Here is a 6,154-nt window from a genome sequence, read left to right as displayed (position 1 = left end):
GTAACTCTATATGAAGTAAGTGAATGAATGAATGAATGGATGGATGGATGGATGGGACTATAATTTCATATGAAGTTAGTGAATGAATGAATGGGACTGTCATTCCACATGAAATAAGTGAACATGAATGACCAAATGGATGGATTAAAAGGGTGTGTAGAAATAACTAGAACCTACCTAGAGGACTGGAAAATGGAAAGATGAACTCTTATAAGAAAGGTGATGGGAGAAAGAAAGAGTGGAGGGCTTCATGTGGCCTGGGGGCAGGAAGGGAGAGCATGGTAGAGGAAGAAAGACATCAATCGGCAGGAACTGGGCGGCAGGGACAGAGGGGGGACACGGAGAAGGAGAACAAACCAGAACAAAGCACGGCCCATGTATGAAAATGGCAGAATTAACGTTAACACAAAAAAATAAATACCACAAGGGCGCTGGAGAGAAGGCTCTGACTGCTCTTCAGAAGACCCAGGTTCAAGTCCCAGCACCCACATGGCAGCTCACATCTGTCCAGTTCTGATGCTTTCTCAAGGACACATATGCTGGCAGAACACCAATGCACAGAAAAATACATTTAGACAATTAAAAATATTAATTAATTAAACAAGTGAACGAGTGTGTGTTCAGGGCATAGAAAAATACAGCTTCTATGCTACATACAGTCAGGTCAGAAAATAAATTTGTTTGGTATGGTACATCCACCTTGAGTCTATTTTTATTTATTTATTTTTCTATTTTCACCCTTTATTTGGAAAACAGGGCAATATTAAGTTTTAGATTTTTAAATGAATTAACATGGTAATAAAAGTACAGCCTGAATTTGGAGTAAGTGGTTTTCCGGTTTGGGGGTTGGAGGCGCAGGATGATCTCCAGAGGAGAAGAGAACACGTGCTCCGTGAGCCGCAGAGGGTGCGGCTTCCTCTCACTGAGGGCAGGCAGCGCAGCCCAGGCTAAGCATCCGTGATCTTTCACAGCAAATCAGAGTCTCCAATTGTTCAAAGTAATTGTAGGTACAAGAGAGAAAGCAACTCCAAGACTGACTTATTAATTGATTTGGATGACTATGAAGTGTTCCCCATTCCTGAGGTGCCAAAAATCTTCAGAGTGACTGTTGGAGCAGGGGACCTCTCATGTGCTCCCAGTTATTACACAGTGCATAGAGACTGGTGAGTGTTAGTTCTGCCCGGCCGCCGCGTGCTATTTACCTCGAAGACCACCTGTACATTTACACAACATTCCCGTCATGGGCTGCTACTGTGTTAGTTCATCTTCTGCACCCCGTGTTTTCTCAATATTAATACCAAAAGCACTATAGAGCAAAGCCAGGGAACCTAGAGTATTAGCCCAACGTGCCCCTTGCCTAGTCACCATATTCAAAATCTGTACATTTCTTGGTTTGGACCAGGCCATGCTCTGGGTTTCCTTCAATCCTAAACGAAGACCGTCCATTGCCCCCGAATGCAGCCCCTGTCATGCAACATCCTCCAATGGGAAAGTAAGCTAGTTCAAATCTGCCTCGGGTTTTATTAGCTCCAGTTGGCAACATAAGTTCATCCGTATCCTGAACAAGATACCGTGGATCCACATTTAAATAAGGAGACAGGGGTTCATACCAGTCAGCGGGACGCCGGCCAAATCGGTTACTAGAGTAACCCGGTCCTCCGGCTCCGAAGAAGCCAGCTAACCCGCTGGTGGATTTGTTGCCACTTCCCCCGCCACCCTCCATGAGGTCGCAACAAACAGCGTGGGCTTCCCACCACCTCAGGGTCGTGTGCTCGGCCGTGGCCCCCACAGCAACCGTGTCTCTGACATGAGGTTGATCTTGGTGGTTTAGAGAGTCTCAGAATTATGATCATCAGAGTTGTTTGTGTTTGTAATTTCCCCCTTTCTTGGTGTCTAAGAGTGTAGCCAGGATGGTTAATATTATGCAGATAGTGATCGTGACGGACAGTCAGTCTGAAAACAGAACACGTGCAGTAGGAAAGGCTCCAGCATCCTGGGTCCTTTCACACTGCAGCTTAGCAGCCACTCCTTCAGAATCCCCTTCACTAAAGCACACATAAGTCTCTGGGGCCGGCCCTAGAGTTTGACTCAGCGGGTCTGAGCCAAACCCAGGACTTTGCACTTGGGGAGTTTCTCATGACTGTGCAGTGAGTGGTCCTCCACCTCCACTTTCTCATGTGTGTCAGACATCCCTAGCAAGAAAACTGGAAGCTGCCAGTCATGGTTAACAAGTCATCGGAGATTCTTCCTTAAAAGCAAGTCAGGGGCTGGGGAGATAATTCAGTTGGGAAAACATGGAGGCTTGAATTAGGCCCCTGCACCTACTTCAAGAAAAAATAATTATCCCAGCACTGGGGAAGCAGAGGCAGGAGGATCCTTGGGATGGTCTTGCTGGACACCCAGTCTAAATTAGCAAGGTCCAGTTATTATGGAAGACCTGCCTCAAATCAGGTGATGAAGATTTTGACCTCCACATGCACACATATGTATACCCTAGCAGAACTAACAGGTTAGATGTACGTAGCCCTGACAAAGGCTGTTCACTGTCGTTCGTGTAGAGAAGCACACTTAGTAGCCACCAGCCACCTGCCTCGACCTTAACTAGTGTATTTCAGATCTTATACTGTCCGCTGGCCAAATTCCACTAGGAACTAGAAAAGCTGGTGCAAAATCACAAATCTAAGTAGTACCATTTGAGTAGCTTTGAAGATGGATTTACAGTTCTTATGTGAACAAGGGTTTGGAAGAACAGTGCTAGAAACAAGAAAAGCACAAGCACGTAGATTAAAACGTTACTGCCCCTCATGCTAAATTCTGAGAGTCAATCACTATAAATGAAAATATCAATAGCACTTTCTTTTTATAAAAGCCGTTCTTCAAGCAACTATTCATCTAATACCTAACAATGTTCTACATTACAAAGGGAGCCTAATTCTGCAGCAAGAGCCTCAGATAGCCTCTGTGGGCCAGTGACTGTCATCTCTTGGCTTCTATGCCTGTCATGGAATCTATGCTCCCAGAATGTAAAACTGTCCTAGTGACCTGCTGCTCAGAAACAAAACGACCAACGTGATGCGCTGTTTCCCCTAAGACTGAGGAGCTTGTCTTGATTGTCTGCCACTGCTTGGGGTCACCCGCTTTCAGTCTGCCAGCTTCCATATTGTAGGCAGTCCTGGGGAGGTGCACACGCACTGAGCTGTGAGGGGCTGAGGGCTTGTCGCCGAGTCAGTCCTTCAGTGCCCACAGGGATGAGCTTGGAGGAATACACAGCTCACAAAACTTCACTAGCGAATCTGACCACAACACCTCGTGAGAAATGAGCCAGGAACGTTAGCTAATGTGGCCCCAGAGTCCAGACCCGCTAGCCTAGAGCTAACTATGCTCAGATAAACAACTGAACTCACAATCCTCCTGCCTCCAACAGCTCTTAAGTACAAAAGTGCAACCCCAGGTCATGCGTGAGTTATTTGCTACACAGGGACACTTTTTGTGATGATTTGCATATGCTTAGCCCGGGGAGTGGCACTATTAGAAGGTGTGGCCTTGTTGGAGGAAGTGTGTCAATCTGGGGGTGGGCTTGGAGACACTCCTCCTAGCTGCCTGAGGTTGCTCAGTCTGTTCCTGAGTTCTGTTGGATGAAGATGTAGAACTCTCAGTTCCTCCTGCACCATGCCTGCCTGGATGCTGCCATGCTTTCACCTTGATGACAATGGACTGAACCTCTGAACCTGTAAGCCAGCCCCAATGAAATATTGTCCTTTTAAGACATGCCTTGGTCATGGTGTCTATTCACAGCAATAAAACCCTAAATAAAACACTGTTACTTAAGAGAGTCATTTGATTCCAATCAAGAATTACTGAGACTGAAACCTCAGAATGTACTGAGACCATTCCTTTCAGACACATATAAAAGGACACTAGGTAGGCTAGGTGTCCTAGAGTAGAGCTATGATCCCAGCACTCAATAGACCGAGGCTCATAAGTATCAAGTAAGCTGAGGCTACCCCGTAAGCTAAAGCTACAGATTGAGTTCAAGGCCAGCCTGATCCATAGAAGACCAAGTCCTGATCCCAGCTCCCCTCATCACGGAGCTGTCATGTGAGCCTCTCCACGTATTAGATGCTTTTTTGGCACCATGAGATCTTTGAGTTAGGGAGCTCTGGACTGTTTCTCAGCTCCAAACTTCCACGTTTTATAAAAGGAAGATGAGGAGGTAAAGATGGAGGATGATGAAAATTCAGGACTCTGCCCCTCCATCCCTGCGTTATACTGATGTTCTGCTCTTGCTTCTGCAGCCCCAGTTCCGGGAGGAGCGGAGGACTCCTTCACCCTGCCTTTCAGTGTTGTCTTGGTTGACAATGAATCTTTTACAAATCCAGCCAGGCATAGCTGGTGGGTGTGTAAATGCCAGGTGACACTTAGTAGGCCCATTTTAATGAGCTGATCTTGTTCAGTAAGGTACTGAGTTGCCCAAACTGAGGAAAATCATCTTTCTCTGTCTTATCACTTTTAGCTGAGACCTACTGGTTGGAGGGGAGTAGAAGCCCCCCTGATTAACAACAACAATAACAACAGAAAACGTATTGCTCGACTACTCACCGAAGGGACTTGTCATTGTGTGACAGTTAATGACTTATGGGAAATGTGACTACCCCTATTGTAAACAATCTTTTTTCACCTACACAAGAAAGAAGTAGGCAGGTAAATGTATGTCCTATTATGAACCCATCAGTTATGGTATGTACCAGGTACCAGCCCCATCTGGAATGCTGCCACTCAGAAGTGATGTTGAACATGAATCTGTTATTCTGATCTATGCTCACAAAATTGTTTTGTTTTGTTTTTGTTTTTGTTTTGCTGAGCAGATAAATTTATGGGAATTTTAATACAGCCATTTTCGAAAAAGCTAGAGCATAGAGCTCAATTTACTCTTTAGTAAGAATGAACCATAATTGTCCTGTGTCCATTTGTACTGTTCATTCTATTCTTATCGGTCTTGTGAAGATTAAAAACTTAACAGAGACTCCAAAGAAACATTCAAAGTATAGACAGTCTAACCAAGACGGGAGCAGAATAATTACTGCCAGCAAAGTAAGAAAGAACACTGTAACACCACAAATAAGCAATAAATTTATCTACTCACAGATGCAGCCATGCATGTTAAATACTTGTTTTCCCTCAGGCAGGATAAAGAAGGATAAATAAATAAAAATTACCAATGCTGTGTCCAGAGCAAGAAGGAAAAAAATCTATTTTTCACAGGATGACATTGTAGATTAAAATAAACAGCGAGGGCTGAAGACACAAAGGAGCGACCAGATGAACTGATGAGCAAACAGAAAAACAGAAGCAAATGGAGAAGTCTTTGAAAGAGCAGGAAAGACTGTTTGCCTAAGCTAAAGTGAGATCACAGGAAATGCAAATCACCCCCAGAGACACCTCACTGTATAGCCAGTAGAGGCGCTTTATTATCCAAAGCACAGAACCCACAAACCAGTACAACCTCCTAACGCCATACGTAGGCTACTTTCAATATTTAGAATTCAAAAATAACTCCTTCTCAAACATTGTGCATGATGTGCTCTCTCGAATCACTGGTAGGTAACCACAGGTGAAGAACATTACCTTTTTGGAAATTGACTCATTTATGTATATATGTTCTATAAGGACACATACTTGCGTGTGTAGTGCACATGTATGCACATGCATATAAAGTCAGGGTCAAGACTGAGTGTCCTCTTTGGTTGTTCTCCATCTTATTTTTAAGATAGGGTAACTTGTTGAATGGGTAATTCACCAATTGGCCAAGGTGGTGGGCTACTGAGCCCCATTCACCTGTCTCCATCCTCCTCATTTCTGGAGTTATGAAGGTATGCCAGATGCCCAGTTTTTGTTCCCTCACAGGAGCCAGGAATCCAAACTCCGGGCCTCATGCTTGAGAGGCAAGTATTTGCCAACCGACAGATCTCCCAAGCCTCAGATCACTTTCTTAAATGATGTATTTTAATATTTTATGGCACTTGCATATTTGAGAATATTTTTAATAACTTAGCATGGGGACAGACTTACAACTTGAGCTTGTTTAAATTCAAATATAGCTGAAGAGCCTGTATATTTATCTGTGAAATCTAACAACCATACCTATGGTGATGTT

The 6,154-nt window shown here is 44.3% G+C and overlaps 1 pseudogene across 1 annotated transcript; it reads right to left on the bottom strand.

Moving 5' to 3' along the window:
* Positions 1–1,096: 1,096 nt before the first annotated feature.
* LOC308413769 (mitochondrial import inner membrane translocase subunit Tim23-like) lies at positions 1,097–1,723 on the bottom strand (annotated as a pseudogene). Its single transcript has one exon. The product of its transcript is annotated as a mitochondrial import inner membrane translocase subunit Tim23-like (transcript).
* Positions 1,724–6,154: the final 4,431 nt, after the last annotated feature.

The sequence above is a fragment of the Micromys minutus genome (genome assembly GCF_963924665.1).
Source record: "Micromys minutus genome assembly, chromosome: 1".
Classification (NCBI taxonomy): Eukaryota; Metazoa; Chordata; class Mammalia; order Rodentia; family Muridae; genus Micromys; species Micromys minutus.
Note: the sequence above shows the minus strand (reverse complement) of the source record. Positions and strands in the feature narration are given on the sequence as shown.